This window comes from Pipistrellus hanaki, assembly GCF_964339955.1.
Source record: "Pipistrellus hanaki genome assembly, chromosome: 12".
Lineage (NCBI taxonomy): Eukaryota > Metazoa > Chordata > Mammalia > Chiroptera > Vespertilionidae > Pipistrellus > Pipistrellus hanaki.
The window spans coordinates 52,800,466-52,824,050 of NC_140514.1; the positions used below are offsets into that span (position 1 = coordinate 52,800,466).

General features: G+C 44.1%; 1 protein-coding gene across 2 annotated transcripts in view; it reads right to left on the bottom strand.

The window, feature by feature from the left end:
* REV1 (REV1 DNA directed polymerase) overlaps positions 1–20,951 on the bottom strand; it is a 99,588-nt gene extending 78,637 nt beyond the window's left edge. For both annotated transcript variants that reach the window (XM_084900326.1, XM_084900325.1), the window contains exon 1: positions 20,779–20,951. The gene's annotated coding sequence lies outside the window, so the exon portion shown is untranslated. The remainder of the gene's footprint in view (positions 1–20,778) is intronic.
* Between the last annotated feature and the right edge of the window lie 2,634 nt (positions 20,952–23,585).

Consider the following 23,585-nt stretch of genomic DNA (forward strand, 5'->3'; position numbering starts at 1 on the left):
GGCCTGCGGACTGAAAGGTCCCAGGTTCGATTCTGGTCAAGGGCATGTACATTGGTTGCGGGCACATCCCCGGTGAGGGGTGTATAGGAGGCAGCTGGTTGATGATTCTCTCTCATCAATGTGTCTAACTCCCTATCCCTCTCCCTTCCTCTCTATAAAAAAAATATCATTAAAAATATATATTAAAAAAAAGACTTAAAATTGTAATTTCATCATTTCCACTAATTTGACCCATGTTCAGCAAACACCTATTGGTCCTGGCTTCAAATAAGACCCCAAAAAGGGAAAAGGAAACAAAAAACATATTTAATTTTATACATTCAAATTCAACTTGAGAAAAATTCATAACAAATAGCAAACTAAACAATGCGGCCCAAAATTCCTGCTGACAAAGAGGAAAGCTACAAAAAAAACATTGTTTTTAAAAAAATTGCCTCAGGGCATACAAGGTCTAGCAAATAATGAATTACTGGGCCAAGATTTAGAAGATGACAGAGAGGACACCTACCGTCAATTGTATAACTTTCTCTTATCAGACAGTCAATGCTAAGTAGTTCAGCATATAGCTATTTATTACATTTCCTAACACAACTAATTATGTCATCTAAGAAATAACTTAGAGACCATGTATGGAAGAACCCACACTAGACTACTAATAGCATACTACTGTGTGTAAAGCATGATACTATAGGCACGACTGTGACAAATGAAAAATAGGCACTCTGTATGAGTTTTAAATTTCACAATCTAAAAAGAAATGAGCACCAATCAAGGAAATACTAGCCCTACAAGTAAACTTAAAAGAAAGATTTCAGGCAGGAAGAATGGGAGGAGAAACCAGCAAACCCTGGAGCATCAAGCGAATTACATGACCCAGATCTGGTCAAGAGCAGGGACAGATCATGCTGGCATGCAGCAAAGCTACTCGACAACCTGAACTGCATGGCCAAATTAAAGGGAGACTCAGGTGACAGGATGTAAAGAATAAGTACTAGTTTTATCACACTTCTGTTGAGATGTACATAGCATCAAAGACTTCCCTCATTTGGGTTAGATCCACATTCATCTGCTTTCTGATACTCAAGATACCTTAAAATGAAAATATGAAGAATATGCTAAACATGTAAAATTGCCTTGCCTGGCTAACATGGCTCTGAGGTTGAGCATCAACCTATGAACCAGGAGGTCATGGTTCAATTCCTGGTCAGGGCACATGCCTAGTTTTCTGGCACAATCCCTAGTATGGGGCATGCAGGAGGCAGCCGATCAATGATTCTCTCTCATCATTGATATTTCTACTTCTCCCTCTTCCTTTCTCTCTAAAGTCAATCCTATCTAATAAAATAGTAATATGCAAATTGACTGTCACACCTAGACACAAGATGGCCACCACAAGACAGCCTGCAGGGGAGGGCAGTTATGGGGGACCAGGCCTGGAGGGGAGGACAGTTGTGGGGGAACCAGGCCTGAAGGAGAGGGCAGTTGTGGGCAATCAGGCAAGCAGTGAGGGCAGTTAGGGATGACCAGGTTGGCAGAGGAGGGCAGTTGGGGGATACTAGGCCAGCAGGGGAGGGCAGTTGGGGGGACAAGGCATGTGTGTGTGGGGGGGAGGGGCACTTGGGAGGGAAAAGGCCTGCAAGGGAGGGCAGTTGTGGACAATCAGGCCAGCAGGGAGGGCAGTTAGGGGTGACCGGGCCAGCAAAGGAGGGCAGTTTGGGGGAGACCAGGTCAGCAGGGAAGAGCAGTTAGGGGTGACCAAGCCAGGAAAGGAACAGTTGAGGGTGACCAGGCCGGCAGAGGAAGGCAGTTGGGGGTCACCAGGCCAGCAAGGGAGGGCAGTTGGGGGTGGGGGTGGGGGGACCCAGGCCTGCAGGAAAGGGCAGTTGGGGGTGGGGGGGAACCCAGGCCTACAGGGGAGGGCAGTTGGGGGTGACAAGACTAGCAGGGTAGGGTAGTTAGGGTGACCAGGAAGGCAGTGGAGGCACTTAGAGGCAATCGGGCCAGTGAGCAGTTAGGTGTCCGTCAGGTTGGCAAGGAGTGGTTAGGGGGTGATCAGGCTGGCAGGCAGAAGCAGTCAAACAGTTGGGAGCTGGTTGGGAGCCAGCAGTCCTGGATCATGAGAGGGATGTCTGATTGCCCGTTTAGGCCTGATCCCACCGCAATCAGATTGGAGAGGGTGCAGGTTGGGCTGAGGGACACTTCCCCCTTCCTGTGCATGAATTTCATGCACCAGGCCTCTAGTAAAAGATAAAAATAAAAATTTCCTTTTAATCTTGTTGTATATGATAGGAAGTCAATAAATTCTTGTTGAATAAAGAAAATAAATATGCTTTATTATATATAAAGCATAGTAGTAATAGCAATATGTCCCAAGTATAGCGTACAGTCCAGTGTTTCCCAAACTTTTGACATATTTGTACCCCTTCTATAATTTTTGTAACGCTGAGTACCCCTCGTACTCATGAGAACGTAGAATTAGGCGCAGCTAAGCACGGTGCAGTGCATATCCCCACCAAACTCCGGTGCAACACGTACCCCACCAAACTCTTCCCATACCCTTGGGGGTACGTGTACCACACTTTGGGAAACACTGATGTACACCAATCCTAATAAAGAGGGAATATGCAAATTGACCATCACTCCGCCACAAAGATGGCAGTGCCCAATCCTCTCAGCCCTATTGAGTCCCCCAGTCCCGGGGAGGGCGGCCCCTGAGAGCAGACAGCGTGAACTGCCTGGTGGAATGCTTGCTTTGTTGCTGTGGTGACAAGGCAAGCATTCCACCCTGCCTGTGGAGGGCCTCTGGGCAGTGGGCACAGAGTGGCTGGGTGCAGAATGCTTGCATTGTTGGCTTGGTGATGAGGCAAGGATTCTGCACCAGGTTGCGGATGGGATGGCCGGGGAGGGCAGTTAGGGGCCATGAGGCCAGCCAGGGAGGGCAGTTGGGGGCCATGAGGCTGGAGGGGAGGGCAAGTGGGGGACCATAAAGCTGGCAGGAGAGGAAATTTGGGGGTGATCAGGCCAATGGGAGGGGGGCAGTTGTGGGGTGAGCAGGCTGGCAGGCAGAATGGTTAGGGGCAATCGGGCAAGCAGGCAAGTGAGCGGTTAGGAGCCAGTAGTCCTAGATTGTGAGAGGGATGTCTGACTGCCAGTTCAAGCCCAATCCCACAGGGACATCCCCAACATCTCCTGAGGAATCCCTGATTGGAGAGGGTGCAAGCTGGGCTGAGGGACACCACGCCCCTCACACACACCCCCTGCACAAATTTCATGCACTGGGCCACTAGCATGTCAATATTCAAAACTCTACCTTGTATATTTAATCTTACAACCCCAGTATGAGATGTGCAGGAGGCAGCTGATTGATGTTTCTCTGAGACTCATCAATATTTCTAACTCTCTATCCTTCTACCTTCCTCTCTATAAATATCAATAATTATACACACACACACACACACACACACACACACACACATATATATATATATATATATATATATATATATTTTTTTTTTTTTTTTTCCCCCTTTCTTTTCAAAAAAGGCTAGTCAAGCCATGGCCACTTTGCTTGCTGGTTAGAGTGTCAGCCAGTGGACCCAAGAGTCATGGGTTTGATTCCCGGTCCAGGGCACATAGCTCTGTTGCTTTAATGCCCCAACCCCAGTCAGGGTGCTTGCAGGAGGCAACCAATTGATGTGTCTCTCTCACATTGATGTCTCTTCCCTCTCCTCCATGCTCTACTCCCTCCCCTTCTAATCTCTAGAAAAGCCAATGGAAAAATATTCTCAGGTGAGGATAGATCTCCTATATATATAAAAGCCTAATATGCAAAGTGTCCCCTTGGGTGTTCGACTGAGAGACTGGGAGTTCAGTTACTCACTATGACATGCGCTGACCACCAGGGGGCAGTGTGGAATGAAGGCAGACCCCGTCTAGCAGCCAGAAGGCCCTGATTGGCCCTAATCGCTGGCCAGGCCTAGGGACTCTACTTGAGCACAAATTTTGTGCACCAGGCCTTTAGTAGATAGATAAAAAGGCTAATCAAAACCCACTAAAAACAAACATCATTCTGACTTTTTTTTTTAAGTATATTTTTATTGATTTGTTACAGAGAGGAAGAGAGAGGGATAGAGAGTTAGAAACATCGATGAGAGTCATCGATTAGCTGCCTCTTGCACACACCCCACTGGGGATGTGCCCACAACCAAGGTACATGCCCTTGACCAGAATCGAACCTGGGACCTTTCAGTCTGCAGGCCAACGCTCTATCCACTGAGCCAAACCAGTTTTGGCCATTCTGACTTTTTTTTTACTGATTATTGGTGGATATTGATTACCTCCCCACAGAATGATGTTAATCACCAGGAGCAATCATTTTCATGCAAAAGTAGTATTTCATCCATTTTCTAAAAAACTATCAACATTGTAAGTTCCCAAATAGTTCATAACACACCAGCAAAATTCCTACTAAATATTCAGAAAATGTCCAAATACATATTCATCAGCATTAATCAGCTGGCTACATATTTGTAACTCTGTAAAGTATACTAACTATTAAATAATGAAATTGACTTTGAGTGGCTTTTATTCAGTCTCATTATTCTAGTGATATGTGCATGTATGGGTCTATCCTCAACCTAAGAAATAGCTGCTAGGTAGGTGCAACTACTGCCGCTCCATCCACCAGCAGCATGACTAGCCTGTGTGTCTACAGCATGTTGGTCACCGGGTCACTCAAAATCAAATCCTAGCAGAGGTAACCCGCATCCTGGATGGGAAGTGCGTCCAGTACCATCTAATAGACATCTCCCAGGACAACACCTGAGAGATGAGATGGGAGCCTTGGCGGGCAACCCATTGTTAGCGGGAATGTAAAATAGTGCAGCTACTATGGAAATCAGTATGACAATTCATTAAATAATTATATATAGAATTGCCATATGACCCAGAAGTTCAACTTCTGGGTATATACCCAAAAGAATTGAAAATAGGATCTAGAAATGATATTTGTACACCCATGTTAATAACAGCATTATTCACAACAGCCAAAAGGTAGAAGAATCCCAAGTGTCCATGACTGATGAATGGATAAGTAAAATGTGGTACATACACTGAGTGGCCAGATTATTATGATCTCTGAACGCATAATAATCTGGCCATTCAGTGTGTATGTGTGTGTGTATCTATACTAATAAAAGGGTAATATGCTAATTAGGCTGGGAGACCTTCCAGATGTTCTTCTGGACAAAGTGATGGTGACAGGGCCGAGGCAGAGGAGGTAAGAGGAGATCAGGCCAGGAGAGGAGGCCAGTTAAGAGGTGAGCAAGTTGGCAGGGGGGCCAGTTGGGGGTAAGCAGGCCGGCAAGGGGGGGCAGTTGGAGGTGATCAGGCCAGCAAAGTGGGGGAAGGGGGAGTTGGAGGTGAGCATGCCAGCAGGGGGGCAGTTGGGGATGAGCAGGCCAGCAGGCAGAGTAGTTAAGAGTTGATCAGGTAGGAGCCAGTGGTCCTGGATTGTGAGAGGGATGTCCGACTGCCAACTTAGGCCTGATCCTCTGGGACATTCCCCGAGGAATCCCAGATTGGAGACAGTGCAGGTGCAAGCTGGGCTGAGGGACCCCTGCCCCATGCATGAATTTTGTGCACAGGGCCACTGGTGTGAGTGTGAGTGTGAGTGTGAGTGTGTGTGTGTGTGTGTGTGTGTGTGTGTATTAGAGGCCTAGTGCATGAATTCGTGCATAGGGTGGGGGAAGGAGAAATGGGTGGTTGGCTGGCCTGCCTGCTGGTCGAACTCCTGGTCGAAGGGACAATTTGCATATTAGCCTATTATATAGGATATACACTGAGTGGCCAGATTATTATGCCACTCAGTGTACATGACAATGGTGTATTTTCAGCCTTAAGAAGGAAGGAAATTCTGACACATACTACAAGGATAAACCTTGAGGACATTATGCTAGGTGAAAATAAGCCAGCCATAAAAAAGATAAATACTGTATGATTTTACTTATATGAGTTATCTAGAGTAGTCAAATTCATAAAGACAGAAAGTAGAATGGTGGTTGCCAGGGGCTTGGAAAGGGGGAAATAGGGAGTTAATGGGTTAACATTTTAGTTTTGCAAGATAAAAAAGCTCTGGAGGTTGGTTGCACAAGATGAATATACTTATCATTACTGAACTGTATGCTTAAAAATGGTTAAAATGGTATATTTTATGTTTATATGTATTTTACTATAATTAAAATATTAAAAATAAAACTTTTTTAAAAGAAGCAAAGAAGATGAAAAAAAAAAAAAAAAAAGACTTTTGACACTCCACAGCCAGTTGGGTTCAAAGAGACCAACTAGCAAGGGAAGGGGTAACTGGGAGTTCAGTTGGTAGTACAAATCTGGGAAAGAGGCTTCTTCCCTACGAAATCTGTATCGCAGATTTTTAAAAAATCTTTTAGGGACAGGCAGTAGGAACAGGTTTGCAGAATTAATTTACCAGGACCAAGTATCCTATCTAATAAAGAGATATGATAATTGACCCTCACACCGTTGCAAAGATGGCAGCGCCCACAACTAATAAGGAGGGAATATGCTAATTGCTGCCATGCCCTCAACGATGGGCAGCAGGTGTGTGGCAAGGCTGGGCTTTGCATGCCTGTCTATGGAGTCCCCCAGTCCCCTCAGCACCAAGACTGGCCCGAGGCCCAGCAGCCCAGAGCCACCCGAGGCTCAGGTAACCAGAGCCGGCTGAGGCTTGCATTGCCGGCAGTGGCAGCAGCAGAAGTATGATGAGGCGTCGCCTTCCTCTGATTGCCGGGTCACCTCCCACCCTTGAGGGCTCCCGGACTGTGAAAGGGGGCAGGCCGAGCTAAGGGATCCCCTTCCTCCAGTGCATGAATTTTCATGCACTGGGCCTCTAGTTGTCCTTTTAAGGAGCTAAGTAAGAAGTACTGGCACACAGTAATTAACAAGGCCTGACAATACCTGCTCAAACGGGCTCTTATTTGGTCTTATGTGAAAAAGGCTTTACCACCAGATAAACAGGTTTTTATATAACAGATACGAAAATACAGCAGTTTTGAAGTTTTGTTTTGATTCAACCACAGACACCTTCATGGTTCTCAGACTGCTGAAGTCTTAAGGGCACAAGACAGATTCTTGAATTTCATATCCCAAGGAAGTAGAGCCTTTTTCCAGCCCCATCTCACACACTATAGTCAGGTTTTTAGTTTGAAGAGACCCTCACCAATCTATTTAAAACAAAAACACCTAGATGAAGAGTACTGAGCCCTTGTAACAATTTCCAAGAAGCACAAATACTGGCTCTAGTCTTTAGCACAGTGTTTTTCAACCTTTTTTTGGCAAAGGCACACTTGTTTCATGAAAAAAATCACGAGGCACACCACCATTAGAAAATGTTTAAAAATTTAACTCTGTGCCTATATTGACTATATATAAAGTAATTCTCTTGAATAGGAATCAAATAAACACAAAGAAAGTATTTTATAACTACTTTATTATGAAATATTAAGTAAACAAAATAGTGAAAAATTATAAAATTCTTGTCTTGTCTGCACCTACGGCACACCAGGCAACATCTCGCGGCACACTAGTGTGCCGCGGAACAGCGGTTGAAAAACGCTGCTTTAGCATATACTCACTTTCAGCGCTTCTACACCAAGATGAAAATTTACATCCTAAGAATCACAGCTGTGATCAGAGCCTGGCCTTGCCACACGCCTGCTGCCCGGCGGGGCTTAGGGCCTGGGCACCACCATCATTGAAGGCACGGCAGCCATTAGCATATTCCCTCCTAGGGGCACCTAGGAATCTGAATCTGTGCCAGTAACCTAATGCACATTCTTGTCGGCCTATAGTATAGTCAGTGCTCCTTCTTTAATTATCTGGTCCGGCAAGACCTATTTACCTAAGTACTCCTCCCATTTTAGTGAGGCCATAAACCATGAACACTACACAACCCCCAGGTTATCAGCAGTGGCACCAGGCCTTTAGGTGTGGTCTCACTGCCTCCATCCCAGCACATAGGGCTTTGTGCAGAGCCTATGAAAGGTCCAGAAGTATGATCCATATTTGGGGGACAAAGAAACCAAAGGGGTATAAAGGGAAAGCTTCCTCCATATTGGGGGGCTCAGGATTTGGAGAGAAACAGATTCCCCTGAGTCACTGTACCGGTACATGTGAAATGTCTGGAAATAAATATGTTTTTTCCTGTGCCTCCGGTTCTCCTGCACCTGGTAAATTCTGTAACATAACAATTTTTGGGAGTTCTGAGTCCTAGATAATCACTGAACTTGAGGGCAGTTTGGGAGACACCCAAATTTGTAGCTGGTATCAGAAGCAAGAACAGTCTTGGAACTCCTGAACTACAGGGTGGCAGAATTACAACTGTCCTCCAGTATAGTATTCTTTTTTAATATATTTTATTGATTTTTTTAAAGAGAGGGAGAGAGAGGGATAGAGTTAGAAACATCGATGAGAGAGAAACATTGATCAGCTGCCTCTTGCACACCCCCTACTGGGGATGTGCCCGCAACCAAGGTACATGCCCTTGACTGGAATCGAACCTGGGACCTTTCAGTCTGCAGGCCGACGCTCTATCCACTGAGCCAAACCGGTTTCAGCCAGTATAGTATTCTTTAATCATTCTCCCTTTCTGTTAGTAATGAAACACCTTTCCCAGCCTCTCTTAGTAGGAAGCAAGGGAGCCCAACTAGAGACTACACTTCTAGGCTCCTTTAAAATCAGGGTTGGACACGAGCAGAGTAATATATACAAAATCTGTTCCATATTCTTTATTGTTGTTAATCTTTAACGGAGGATTTTTCACTGATTTTTTAGAGAGTGGAAGGCCAGTTATCATCACTAAGGAGGAATGTTGTATCTTCACAGGAAAGCCAAATGGTTGCAGTAAATCAAGGATTCCCAAGGCTGCTGTGAAGCTTCATAGTATTAGGAACAGAACTTAGTCTGAGAATAAAGGAGCTGATATAGAGAGGGGACTGTGTACTCAGCAGTGGTTCTCACATTGAGCATCGGAATCAGGAGGAGGGCCTGCCAAGATGCAGACTGCTGGGCCCAACCCCAAAGCTTCTCATCCAGGAGGTCAGGAATGGTGCCGGGAATGTGCATTTCTACAACATTCCTAGGAAATGCTTATGCTGCTAGTCTGAGGCATTTACTTTGAGAATCACTGATTTTGCCTATAGTGTATCTAGAGTTGTAAATGAGAAAAGAGACAAACACAGAAGTTCACAGGTAATGAGACAGTATATAAATAGAATATTGCCACAATGTGCACTAAGTGGAAGGAATTAAAAAAACTAGAAATACAATTCACCTCCAATGTAATTGAACGTTTTTATTCAATTACAGATGACAAGATCTCTCCTATCCTGACTTCCATTTCCCCCTCCCCCCAATTCCAGGTATAATCTAAAAATTTACTCCATATTTTCAGAGCATTTACCATATTCTGCAATTTTCAGGTGAGTAAAAAGTATGAACCAAAATGCAAAATTATCTACTAGAGAAAAAAGACTTGCATACAACTACAAAACAGCAATGATCCTCCTCTTGGGAGAGGTCCAAGAAGGCCTCTCTGGAAAGTGCATCTAAGCTGAGAATAATAAGTAGGATTTAAATAGGTAGAAGGGAATGAGGGGGGGATTTCAGGAAGGAAAATTCACAATCAAAAGAAAAAAGATTAAGCAACATTGGGGTAATTGGCTGCTATTCAGGACCCATGGCCAGAGGTAGTGACAATGAACTAATAAGGTAGTTGAAGTAATGTAACAGAAGGCCTTGATCTTACTAAGAGGTTTGAACTTACTGTGTCTAAGTTAGGAAAGGAAGTGTAAACCTGTGCCTAGATGATGGGGATGGGACTGGTTGCAGAGAGAGAGAGAGGTTCTGGCTCTTGAAGGCCTCACCTTGTGTCTTCTATCCACACATGCCCAAGATCTCACAAGGCAAGTTGGCACACACAACACGCAACTAAAAACCAAGCCCTCTGCAGAACTGCAATTCAATAATTTGGTCACATTTGCTTTTTTCTAGCTCTGCTCAATTCCATCTTGAACAAATCTCTCTCCTCATAAATCCTAATATTAAATGTAATTGCAAGTGAAAATAAAGGGAGTAGAATGTTTAAGAAACTGCCACTCCTTTACTTTCTGGTCTCTTTTCCCTGGCTTCCTGCCAAGTAGCCCCTATTATACATGGAAAACAACAAAACCCCCCTAGTTTTAAGATGATATCACATTCTAAGGAGATGCTATATTGTCAAAAGACACTGGAACTAGTAGTCTTATTCAATGAACAAACTTTTGTTCACTTTATACCTTAAAACTAGTAGAGTTTACTTCTGAGAAACATTCAGTGAGTTCCAAGAGAATATAACACAATCTTTCTGTGTCGGTTAGAAATTTTCTGTTGGACATAAACAATATGCAAAAGAACATTAACCTGCACCTGCATTATAAATTGAACAGCTAGCAACTTCGACTCATGTCTGAACATTTAAAAGGACAATTAATTTGACAAATAAGTTACTAAAACATTTTACAATTCTAACAAATACATTATCAATACCTCCACCTCTCCAACAAAAATCTCATTTCATAGGTTCTTTTCACTTAACAGTAATAATCTAAGTCTAAAATTACAAATTCAAAAAAATTCAAGTTTTAACAGCCACAATTACTGAGCTTTTAAAATATCAAAAAATCTCACTAGCCAGTTGAGCTCATGGATAGGGCATTGGCTTCAGGACTAAAGGGTCCTAGCTTCAATTCCAAACAAGGGCACACGCCCTGTTTGAGGGCTCAATCCCCAGTAGGGGGCATGAAAGAGGCAGCCGGAAGATAATTCATCATTGATGTTTCTCTCTCTCTCTCTCTCCCTTCTCTGAAATCAATAAAAAAATATATACTTTAAGTCTGTATTCATAACTCAACCTACAACACAATTTATAAGAAGATATTTGGCTTACACAAAGGTCATCAGCCCAGATTTTTAAATACTCTTACATCAACTGCAAAGAAAAGATCAACAGAAATCAATCTTTCCATATTCAAAGGCAATCTGTTCCAATTTTTAGTATAATGGAGATCACTAGGCTAGTACTACAAAAATGTGTTCTAGTTTCAACTATCACAAACTGGCCAAATGTCTCTTCTTACTTGGGTACTGTTATGTAATAACTCGACATGTCTTTGTCCCTGGTTCCCCGGTGGGAGACTCTCAACTCTTGGAATTTCACAACTGGTTAACCATAGTGGATCCCTGGGACCACATCTATATATACAAAAAGCCAGCAACCGGAAGGCTGTAACAAGCTGTCACTATGATGCCCACTGCTGCCAGCAAACTGGCCAGATCCAAGGGTGGGCCAGCGGCCAACCTCCCACAGCCCCTCCTCCTGGCCGCCCTGCCCCATCAGCTTCTCCCAGCCCAATCGAGGGTGGGGCAACTGCCAACCCCCCTGCGGCACTCCCCTACCCCCAGCCAGCCCCATCCCTAATCACCCCCCCACCCCAACAGGGGGTGAGGCCGGCTGGCCAAACTCCTGCAGCCCATCCCCCAATGGGCCCCTTCCCCCCACTTGATTTTCCCCCTACCCCAATAGGGGACAGGGCCTGCCAGCCAATCACCCACGGTCCCTCCCCCCAAGCCAGCTCAGCTCGGATCTGCCGATTGGGGCCAGGCTGCCCAGACCCCACCTGTGCACGAATTAGTGCACTGGGCCTCTAGTATTTTATATTAGCAGGTGACTCCCACTACACTCTTAGTTTTAGGATGGGGTGGGCCATGCTAGAAAGGCTAACCATGTGATGAATGTGGTTATGAGCCACATAAAGCCTGATATCCCAGAAGAGGAGAGGGGCTGGAGGCTGAATTAAACTCTGTGACCAATGATTCAATCATGCATATGTACTAAGAACTGTACACTAAGGCCTGGGTGAGCTTCCCTGGTTTGTAATCCTGTATCGATGTGGTGGAAAGATGACTTTCTGAGGACACAGAAACTTCATCTATGGGACCCTCCCAGGCTTTTCTCTATGTATCTCTTGATTTGGCAGGTCCTGATTTGGATTCTTTACAATAAAACCATAACTGCAAGTACAACACCTTCCTGAGCTGAGAGTCATTTTAGCAAACGATGAAACCTGAGCAAGTAGTGGGAACTTCCAAATGTGTAGCCAGTTTTTGTAGTATAGGTGGTCTGGTTGCCCGGTAACACTTGGTATCTGAAGTGGAGTTTGCGGGCTGTGCCCTTAACCTGTGATGTCGGCTCTAACTCAGGGTAGTTGGTGCCAAAACTCCATTACAACTATAAAACAGGAAACTGCCTTACCTCTCTTCTCAGGACTCTTAGGGGAATCAAATGAGAAAAAGTCAAATGAAAGCACTTTTTAAGACACAAAGCATTCCAAAAAGGACTTTTTTGGTTAAGCTCTCAATATTGCCAATAGTCACCAAGCAAATCTTATTACAAGATAAAATTCAGAATTTGGTGAAAAACATTTCAAAGAACAAGGCATCAGCTCTGGCTGGGTGTCTCAGCTGGTTGGAGTGTCATCCAGTACACCCAAATATTGAAGGTTCAATTCCCAGTCAGGTTTGGTGCATAGAGGAGGCAACCAACTGAATAATGTATCTTCTCTTAAAAAAAAAAAAAATCAATAAAATTTGTTTCAAAACAAACAGAAAAACATATCCTCAGGTAAGGATTTAAAAAAAAAAAATCATAATGTTAATTACATAATTCAGGCTTGTGCCTAAATGATAAAAGTATATTAAGTCCATTCTCAAGTGTAGAAATAGGAGTTTAGAAAATGTAGTGTTCAGCTATTTTCTGACTATACCACTAAAAAAGGTCATTTTAACCTTGGTTATGATCAGGAATGATTGAAGCTAATATGCAACACTTTGTTACTCAGATACTGGCTTCAAATAAAAACTATTCATATCACAACCAACTTTTTTGCCCATCCCTAACTAGTCTTTTAATTCAAGCATAAAGCCAAGAGACCAGATTGGTCTTTCAAAGACTTCTCAAACTATCCTATGTGCATAAAGAGAAAGCATAATTCCTAATTGCATTACAGAGCACAAGAACTTTCCTGTTACTTTATAGCCAGTGATTTTATTTTACTTCGTTATTTGTATTGATTTCAGAGAGGAAAGGAGAGGGAGATAAAAACATCAATGATGAGAATCACTGATCAGCTGCCACCTGCACGCGCCCTACTGGGGATCAAGCCGGAATGTGCCCTTGATTGGAATCAACTTGGAGCTCTATCCACTGAGCCAAACCAACTAGGGGAAGCCAGTGATTAAAAAAAAAAAAAAAAAAAAAAAAAAACCTCTCAAAATTCTCTACCCTCCTGAAAATAAGATACTAACTATCTATTGGTCTTTCCCTGGGTGACAAAGGGGGCAACTTATTACTGTAGCAGAAAAAAATTATCTTAGAGAAAACAAAAATCCCCTAGGTTCTAGTCCTATTTATTCTAAGGTGATCAGACGTCCCGATTTTTAACTATTTGTCCCGCGTTCCACGTTTTAAAAAGTCCCGAAAATCGGGAAAAATTGTTAAAAACGTCCAGTCACCTTAATTTATCCTCTTTATTAGTCAAATGAGTCTCATTTTCCTCCAGGAAAATATAAAGGTATGGTCCCCAGCAAGCATGTCAAACTCAGCTGGCGGGCCGGACTGCAAACCTCTTTTAAAAAAACAAGGCACGCAGCCCATTGGCCATGAGTTTGATGTGCTTGGTCTACAGAATCTGTAAGGTTCAATCTAATCTAACACCAGCATTCTGAATCTACTTATGTGATGATAAATCAAAAACGCCTAACTTCAATATTCTTCAAATTTCAAGTCTTGTATATAGATGTCAAAAATCATTAAAGCTTACCAGGATGCAAAACATTCTATCACATTTCTCCTCACTTACTAAAAACAGAGATAACAAAAATTTGGTCCACATCAGCATCATTAATTTCTGTTAAGTATTTACTTGCTACCTGAAATTTATTTCAGCCTTAAGTAAATTTAAAGATAATCATGTTTTCTTAAATCTGAAGCATCATATCATTATATACAAAACCTTTTCAAACTATTTACAAAGCTGACCTAATATGACACATGATGCTTTTGACTCATTTTTTAAAAATATATTTTTTATTGATTTTTATAGAGGGAGAGGAAGAGATAGAAACAACTATGAGAATTATTGATCAGCTGCCTTCTGCACACCCCCCACTAGGGATTGAGCCTGCAACCCAGGCATGCGCCCTGACTAGAATCAAACCTGGGACCCTTCAGTCCACAGGCTGACGCTCTATTCACTGATCCAGGGCTCGACTTCTTTTTAATAACTTTAATAATTAGGAAAAATAAATGATTTTGCATATCATCAGCCTATTAAAATGTTTCACATTTATAGAATATACTAGAGGCCTGCTGCATGGGGGGGAGGGTGTCTCTCAGCCTGGCCTGCACCCTCTCGCAGTCCAGGAGCCCTCAGGGGATATCTGACTGATGGTTTAGGCCCTGCCCCCAACCCCCATCACCCCTCCATTGCCACTGGTCACTGCCGCCCCCAGATCACTGTCCCCTCCCTCTGCCCGCTGACACACGACTTAGTTGGCCTGGCACTGCTTGCTAACCCTAACCCCACCCCCCACCAACCGGTCGTTCCACTGTTGGTCAATTTGCACATTACACTTTTATTATATAGGATAGGCATCTCAGTATAGCAGTAAATAAAAAAATTATATTAAAAAAATAAACCTTAGCCACAAATGATAATGAAACTGCCAATAGTTAAGAGGAAGAACACAAATTATGTGATAAAAAATACTGGCAAAGTGTCTAAACAGAAACTTTGTTTTTATGTGCATCATAGCAAAGTGGTTATAAACTTGGGCTCATAAATCAGGTGGAAGTAGACTGAAATCTGGCTCCTTTGTTTCCAATGTGGCCTGGCCAAGTAACATCATCTATAACTATGCCCACCATATATGGTGATTATGAATATTAAATAAGAAAATGAACTTTAAAAAAAGAGCCTGACACACAGTAAATACACAATAATTTAGTAATTACTATGAAATTTTGGAACAAATGTCACACAGAGCAGCAGTATTTAGTTGTTGTTTTTAAAGTTTAAGGCCCAAAGATTAGAATCCTATTGGCTGAAGTTCAAACTTATAAATAAAGCATAATAGAACCTAATATTCCTCCAAAGAGGCATTTTATTTTATTTTATTTTAAAAAAATATATTTTATTGATTTTTCACAGAGAGGAAGAGAGAGGGATAGAGAGTTAGAAACATCGATGAGAGAGAATCATCGACCAGCTGCCTCTTGCACACCCCCTACTGGGGATGTGCCCGCAACCAAGGTACATGCCCTTGACCAGAATCGAACCCGGGACCCTTCAGTTCACAGGCCGCTGACGCTCTATCCACTGAGCCAAGCGGTCCCAGCCAAAGAGGCATTTTATTAAAGACAAGTGAACTAAGGAAAAATAACTGGTGATATGCAAGTGCAATTACCACAGGCAGAATCTTAATTTCTAAGAATAATTCAATTTGCATTAGCTCAAAGTATCTATTGTTACTAAGTTGCTTGTCCCCATCAATTCTTTCCTATTTCTATAAATGCTAGAGTACAAAATACACTATGAAAAAAAGAAGAGAAAGGAAAAAGATACGAAGTACAACTGGATTACTATAAACCCCAGTTAAGAACCAAATACAATTTGGGGGGACCATAATGAAAGGCAGAAATTGACACATTGAAGATAATAAAAATATCTCCTTTCCCAAATACTACCAGACTTATACTTCAACTAGACCTTCAAGGACTTTCCTGTCTCCAGACTCCTGCAAGTCATTTCATCACCACAATCATATCTCCAGTGGAACTTCAAAGAGAAATATATAAAAGCCACTCTGGTGGGCAGCTGCCGAGATAATCACTCTAAGCATCTTCCACATATCTAAGAATAAAAAGGCTGACTTAGACATTAAGACCAAATACTGGTAACCATTCTCAGGAATTTATTTTTTAATCCATTCCAGACATCCACAAAATACATGTATTTAAAAAGAAAGAGTTCAATAAATAAGCAAAATATAAAATTCAACTGATTATACCTTTATCTCATGCAAAAACACAAAATCTAAACTGAATACTCCAAGCTAATTCCAAACATTGTTTTTAAAAACTATAAAACCCTGTGCTAAGCATTTTACATATATTAACTCAGTTATTACAATAATCCTATGAGTTAGAAATGATTGCTTGCATCTTCCAGATTAGCAAACTGAATCACCAAGATATTAATTTGTCCAAGGCCTCACAATCAGTAAATGGTAGGAGCCAGGATTCTGACCCCAGCACCAATGTTTAAAACAACTTAAACCACTCATTCATTTAGCAAGTTTTACTGAGAACCTACTGTGTGCCAGGCATATGTTCTAAGCACTGGGGATAGAGCCATGAACAAGTCTGACAAGGTCTCTGTTCTCTAGCGGGGGAGGGAGGTAGGGTCTTGGAACAAATGGGGGAAATTGATAAATAAATGACTATTGTATATTTGCCTAGTAATAAGTGCTGTGGAGAAAAATAACAACGCAAAATGAAAGAACTGAAGTGACAGAGGGAGGGGCTGGCTTCTACTTTAAGAAATCAGGGGAGGACTATCACCTCAGATAGTCCTCCCATGGGCATCTGAGCAGCGAACAGAAGATGTAATGCAAGATAACAACCAGGAAAAGGAGTGGCCCACCTAAATGAATAGCAAGTGAAACACCCTAAGGTAGGAACAGTTTGGTTTTTTTAAGAAATGGCAAAAGGACCTACAGACTGAGGCAAGGTGAAGAGTCACCAGATAAGAGATAAGGTTAGAATTAGCAGCTATCAAACCATGTAATGCCCTGATGGGCTGTGGTAAGGAGTTTAGATTCAATTCTAAGGGTTACAGGAAACTCTGGGAGGATTTTGAGCATAATAAAGAAAACTGATTTATGTCTTAAAAAAAAAAAAAAAGTCACTGTTATGTGGGGATCAGTAAGGCAGGGAGGGAGCAAAAGCAGGACAGCAGGGAAGGCAGGCACTGTTGTGACAGTGTAAGGAAGAGAAACTGTTATACACAGATGGGATATTAAAAGGAGAACATGAAACCTGTTTCTAAAAAATCACGTTTTTTAATATTTCTCCTCCCCTTACCCTGGCTGATGTGGCTCAGTTGGCTGAGCATCATCCTGTGCACCGAAGGGTCACCGATTGCATTCCAGTTCAGAGCACATGCCTCGGTTGTGGATTCCAATCCCGGACAGGTGTGTACAGGAGGCAACCAATCAATGTTTCTCTTTTTCCCTCTCCCTTCCTCTTTCTAAAATCAATTAAAAAAAAAACCCTCACATAATTAAAAAATATATATATTCCCCCCCTCTCACTCTCCATTCCTTACATAATTTTGAAAATCAGAGATAATCTTTTAATATCCATGTTATTGCTTCAGATAGTGCTATTCTAGGAGGAAAAAAATATTATTTCCTTCATTTGTAAATTTAACTTGTTAACCGGGGAGTTCCCTTTTTAATAATGCAACCTGTAACGGGCGCGTACTCTTTCACTAGGACGTGTCAGTACGTCACTCCCAGAGGATGTAATTTCATATTATTATTATTTTTATTTACTTATACTTAATTAAAATGAGTGATATATATATATTTTTTCATTTATTTATATATATAAAGCACAAAGGAAAATACAAAATCACAAATAGAAAAGAATACCAACAAAAAAAATGGAAACACCGAATTAAAAAATTATAAATTTTTACAAACAATTATAAAGATTACAAAAAATCGCCGAAACCGGTTTGGCTCAGTGGATAGAGCATCGGCCTTCCTACCTAAAGGCCCTGGGTTCGATTCCGGTCAAGGGCATATACCTTGGTTGTCAGCACATCCCCAGTGGGGGGTGTGCAAAAGGCAGCTGATCGATGTTTCTCTCTCATCTCATCGATGTTTCTAACTCTCTATCCCTCCCCCTTCCTTCCTCTCTGTAAAAAAAAAAATCAATAAAATATTTTTTTTAAAAAAATTACAAAAAATATATACCGTTCCTCTCAGGGCGCAATGTATATTTCAAGGATGTATTCATACGTCCTACCCGTTCCCGATATTGTTTACGTTTGACGGATTTATAGGTCCCGCTCGGTTAACAGGTTAATATACTCTATGATATATAATATGCCACATGCACTCATATAGTCTTGAGAAGCAGAAAGAGCTTTACTGCTCTTTAGTTTAGGGTTCATTTATCTATTTGGAGACAAGAGGTACCTATCACCTCTTTTAATTACATTTTTCCTCTAATGCTTTGTCTCCAGCACATCCTGACTCACTTTAGATTATGAATTATAATAAAGAGACATTTTCCAAAGGAATTTGTATTTACTGAGCTTCACTATGTACCAGGGACTCACTAGATGCCTTAGATTTAATTCATTTAATCCTGAGCTAACCAAGGTAGGAGTTAGGTCTTAATTCTACAAATGAGAAAAAAAATCAGATATTAGTAACTTAAAATTGTCCAAGGTCGCACAGCCAATGGACAGAATCAGAATTTAAATCTACATCTAAGTCCAAAGTCCCTGTCTTTCTACTATAACAGCTATCAAAGAAAGATATCAGATATATATGACATGCAGCATTCTAAACCTAACGTTTTGTTTTAATAGTCACCCAAGGATATGATTTTATTGATTTTAGAGAGGAAGGGGGTGGAGGTAAAGAAACATCGATGTGAGAAACATCAATCAGCTGCTTCCCAAATGCAGAATACTTAACTGAATACTCCAAGCTAATTTCAAACATTGTTTTTAAAAATTATAAAACCCTGTGCTAAGCACTTTCCCAACAGGAACCAAACAAGCAACCTGGGCTTTGTGTCCTGACCAGGAACGGAACCCAGACCTTTCAGTGCACAAGGGGACACTCCAACCAATCAGCCACACCAGCCAGGGCCCTTCCTGACTTGCTGTTAATGCGTAGGCTGTTTCCGGTGAGGACAGGGTTTCTTCTCTCGTGGAGAATCTGAGTTATGAAGTTGGAGGTGGGAAAATAAGAGTGGTCTTACATATTCAAACACACTATTTGAAAAATTACTTTCTACTACTTGAGACTTCATAAAAATTAACTCCAAAAGAATGATTCCCACCTTTTTAGGAAAAAAATTTTAAATATGTTTTTATCATAAAATAAGTGAAAAGTAGTATGAGAAAAGACACACTCCGCCCTTGAGACTACAGGACATTCTGAGCCCCGGCCAGTGGTGCTCCGTGGTAGAGCATCAGCCCACGCACCATAGGGTTAGTCTTGGGTTTTGATTCCTGGTCAAGGGCATGCACCTGGGTTGCAGGTTTATCCCAGGCCCTGGTCAGGGGCTTTCGGGAGGCAGGCAATCCATGTGTCTCTCTCTCCTTTCCACGAAAAATAACCGCAGGTGAGGATTAAAAACAAAACAAAACAAAAAGGCAGTCAGAAAAACAGGATGTGAATGAAAAGATAAAAAGTGACAGACTGAAAATTGAGTGCAGATCATTAAAGTTGGAGGATGGGGGGGGGGGGGGGGAATTTGGGTGAGCTTGAAGAGTCCAACACAGGAAGCAGCGGGAGGGACAGTATTTGCACTGTAAGGCCAGGCTACTGGGAAGCAGAGATGCTAAGCTTAGAAAGCAGGCAGAGGCACACCGCAGACTGGGCTGCCGTGCGGGCCACAGGGAGAGGCGATGTTTTGTCCTACCCTACCCAAAGAGGGAGCAGCTCCTTCCCCAAGACCAAAGGGGAGAGGCCAGAGACCAGGCGGACACCAGAATCATCACATAAAGTCCTTAGCAGTTAGTTCCAAGCCCTTTATGGTATGTGCTGGTCCACATTATTTTTACCTAAAGGGTAACGCTTTCCACCCTGTGCGTGACCCGAGAAGCCTGGAAGACAGAAAGAGACGACTTACACCACCTGTAATTTCTTTTAATAAGGGGGAGGCAATCAAGGAGTGATATGTTAAGGTATTTCTTTACAAGTTGGGTTGAGGTAGTGAGAGCAGTTACTACGGAAGGAAATGCCCCTCTCCGGGTTCACAGGGACTGACTGGTTCTAACAGGAAGTGCAAGTGTGAAAGGGGCACTTGTGTGGACAGATAGGAGGTGCTCTGCGTATTAAGGCAACAAACGAGGAGGAAAAAGCAAGTGCACAAAAGCTGTCTTCAGATATTCCGAGCCGATTCTGGGCCCCGACGCGGGGCTGTCTGGCGGAGGGGGACACCGGCGCCGCTCCGGGAGCCAGCGAGCCGACGCGCGCACGAATGAATGGCGCGGTGTGAATGGCCGCGAGGCGCCGGCGCAGGAGGGAGTTTGCGGCGCGGCCGGAGCGGGGCCGGGAGGCTCGGCGGCCGGGGGTCGGGAGGCGCGGAAGGCAGGGCCGTGGGCGCCAGTCGTGGCGTGGCGCCTCCATGGCGGAGGCGGGGAGGGAGGTCACCGTTACATAACCCGCCGGCCGCCGCGCTACGGGCGCCCCGGGCCGCCAGGCCGCCAGGACCGCCGCGGCGCCCGGACAGCGCGCCGGCCCGCCCCGCCTCAGCCGCCCGCGCTCGGCCGCCGCCGGCCCGGGCTGCGGCACCTCCGGGCGGCGCGTGTCCGCTCCCGCCCTTCCCCCATCCCGCCGCCGGCAGGGATCGCTCACCTTCCACGTTGCCCCACACCACCATGCCCGGCGCCGCCGCCTCGTCCGGCCTCGCGGGCCCCGGCGCCCCCGCGCCGCCGCACAGTGCGCTCGCCGGGCCGGGAGGAGGCCGGGAAGGAGTCACACCGCCGCGCCGCGCCGCGGTCCACGCTCGCCCCGCGCTCAAGGAGGGCGGCCCCGCGCGCTCCGCGGCAGACCCCGCCCTCCCCCTCAGCGGGCGCGCGCCGCAGCCTCGCCCCGCCCCCTCCGGCCGATCCTTGGCCCCGCCCCCTCCGGCCGGATCCCTGGCCCCGCCCCCTGCGGGCGGCGGCCAGCTCTGTGCGCGCAGCCGGGTGAGGCTCGCTCCGCCTCACCCGCACTCACTCCCGCGCGGCGCACGCGCCCGCTCCGCCTAGCCTGTGGCGACCCCCGAACGCCGGGAGCTGAGCCTGGAAGCTTGGCGACCCTCCCTGGCCCCGCCCCCCTCACGCCGCCGGGAGAGCGCCGCCGCCGCACGTGACCGTCTCACTGGCGGAGGCGGGGGTAGGGGGGGACGTAGCGTGGACCAGCCTTCCTCTTCGTGGAGCCCACCCCGCACCCTATGACCTCCACGCCTCCAGCTGGGATCTGGGCGCTGTTCTTCAGCGAGTCTCCGCCGCCCCCGTTCCGCTCCGGACGCTACTGTCCGAGAGGACACAAGTGCAAGGACTGACCGTGCTTAGAACCCTGCGCTGTGTGTGCACCGGTAAAGCGCCGGGTCCCCCTCCGCCAGCGGCTGATTTACAGCGACATCTAGCGGAGGGAAGGAAACACAAGGACTGGCACTGCCCAGCGTCGGAGCAACCGGGAGTCTCGGCCCTCATTGGCTGGTGGGAATGAACCCTGCGCCCTGATTGGCTGTCAGTTCCAGCGGGGCACTAACACCTCTCCCTGTCCCCCGGTGCCCGCCCTGGGTTGCGCCTGGATCTCCGTAAATCCGCGGTTGGAATCCCATCCCGCAGCACTGGCGTTACACGCGAAAGCAATTTTCTACTAATGTAAAAAGAAAAATTACACGTTATGTATTATTAAATACAATTTTAATTAAGGGCCTTCTAGCTAGACTCATAAGGACCATTTTCGTCCTTCTTGGCAATGTCGGTTTTCTGGAGATCCCCCATTTCTACAATAATCTTTATTGTAATGCACAAACGTGAAGGGAAACTCCATGCAAAGGCTCAACACTTTTTCTCATTTCCTTACCTGAAACACCTGAAGAGTTTCCAAGTACTTGGGAAAAAAACCCGGCACTCTTGAGAGCTGATCTTGCAGAGCTGGCGTTTATCAGAAATTCGGAGAATATTCAAATGACTTGTTTCTTTCGTGTTTACCATTTTATAGACTTTTTAAAATGCGCTTCAATTTCAGTATTCTTGTGTCTCAGCCAGCTAATTCAGGTCGTGTGCTTTTCTGAGACGTCATAATGTAGTACAAATTGGAGTGATTTCAACAAGCTGAGCCAGCTGCGGACTGCACCATCAGGGTATCATCTGCTAAAACGCCACAGAAAAGCAATGGCAAAACCTTATTAGTTATGGTTTTTAACGAGTCTCCAAATGGCAGTATTTCCATTAACAAGGAATGGCAAAACTCGCCTTTCAAATTGAACAATAACTTGTGGCCCTAAGGGCCTAACCGGTTTGGCTCAAGGGCCCGGGGGTTGGATTCCTGTCAAGGGCATGTACCTTGGTTACCAGACATCCCCAGTATTGAGTGTTGCTCTCTCATTGATGTTTCTAACTCTCTATCCCTCTCCCTTCCTCTCTGTAAAAAAAATCAATAAAATATATGTATAAAAAAAGAAAAATAACTTGTGAACTCTACAGGAAATGTACCATTGAATTTCAATGTCAGTTTTCTTCCCCACTCCTATTCCAATCAAAGCTATTTTTATGTATTTTCTCAAGAAAGAAATACAAATTTATGGAAAATAATAAGATGATATTAACTGCACTTGAGTACAATCTAGCAGGTGGCTTCCAATTCACATTGTTCTCTAGATAAAATAGAATAAAAAGAGTGAATAGGTAAATGTATACAAACCAGAATTCTTGCCACAATTTAGCCAAAGTTTTCTTTATTATTGCCCATTCTAGAATATTCTAGAAGACTATCCCATATGTAATACCATATATTACATAATATCCGAGGAGGTTTTTATTTCCCTTTTACCCAATCACCTACATTCATTTATTCATTCATTCATCGACTTCCATTTATTCTCATGAGGACTATCTTTCCTAGTCTAAGGGCAGCTGGCCTGACCTTTGGGTGGGGTCACTGAGATGACCACTTTGGCCTCCCACATTTTTAGGAGTGCTTTGGGGCACTCCACCTTATTCCTCTTTTCTGAACTTCCTTAACATTCATTTTTGAAATTTCTATCATTACTAACATCTCCAGGGGCCTATGAAACTCAGGCGGATGAGCCTTGTAGGGGCAGCCCTTGGTAAGGATATGACTCTGCTATCCTTCCCCCTCTGTATGACAGTTAAGTTTTCCAGGAAACTCCCACCTCTAGCCTCTCAAATACCCAAAACAGAACATGAGAGCATGAAGCCATTAAAGAACAGAGGCTTGTTCTCGAGTTCCTTGGGTGCTATGTGCACAGTAACTTGTGTGACTTACTTATAGGAAAGGACAAGCGTGCTGATTATTATAAGGCCTTCAGAATAGTATGGTGAATGTTGAAATAAGGCAGAATAAGCACAAGCCCACAGAAATTTAGAATGGCAGTTGGAAGCAGAATTGGTTTACCAAGACTTAATCCTTCTAAACACATCCTTTAT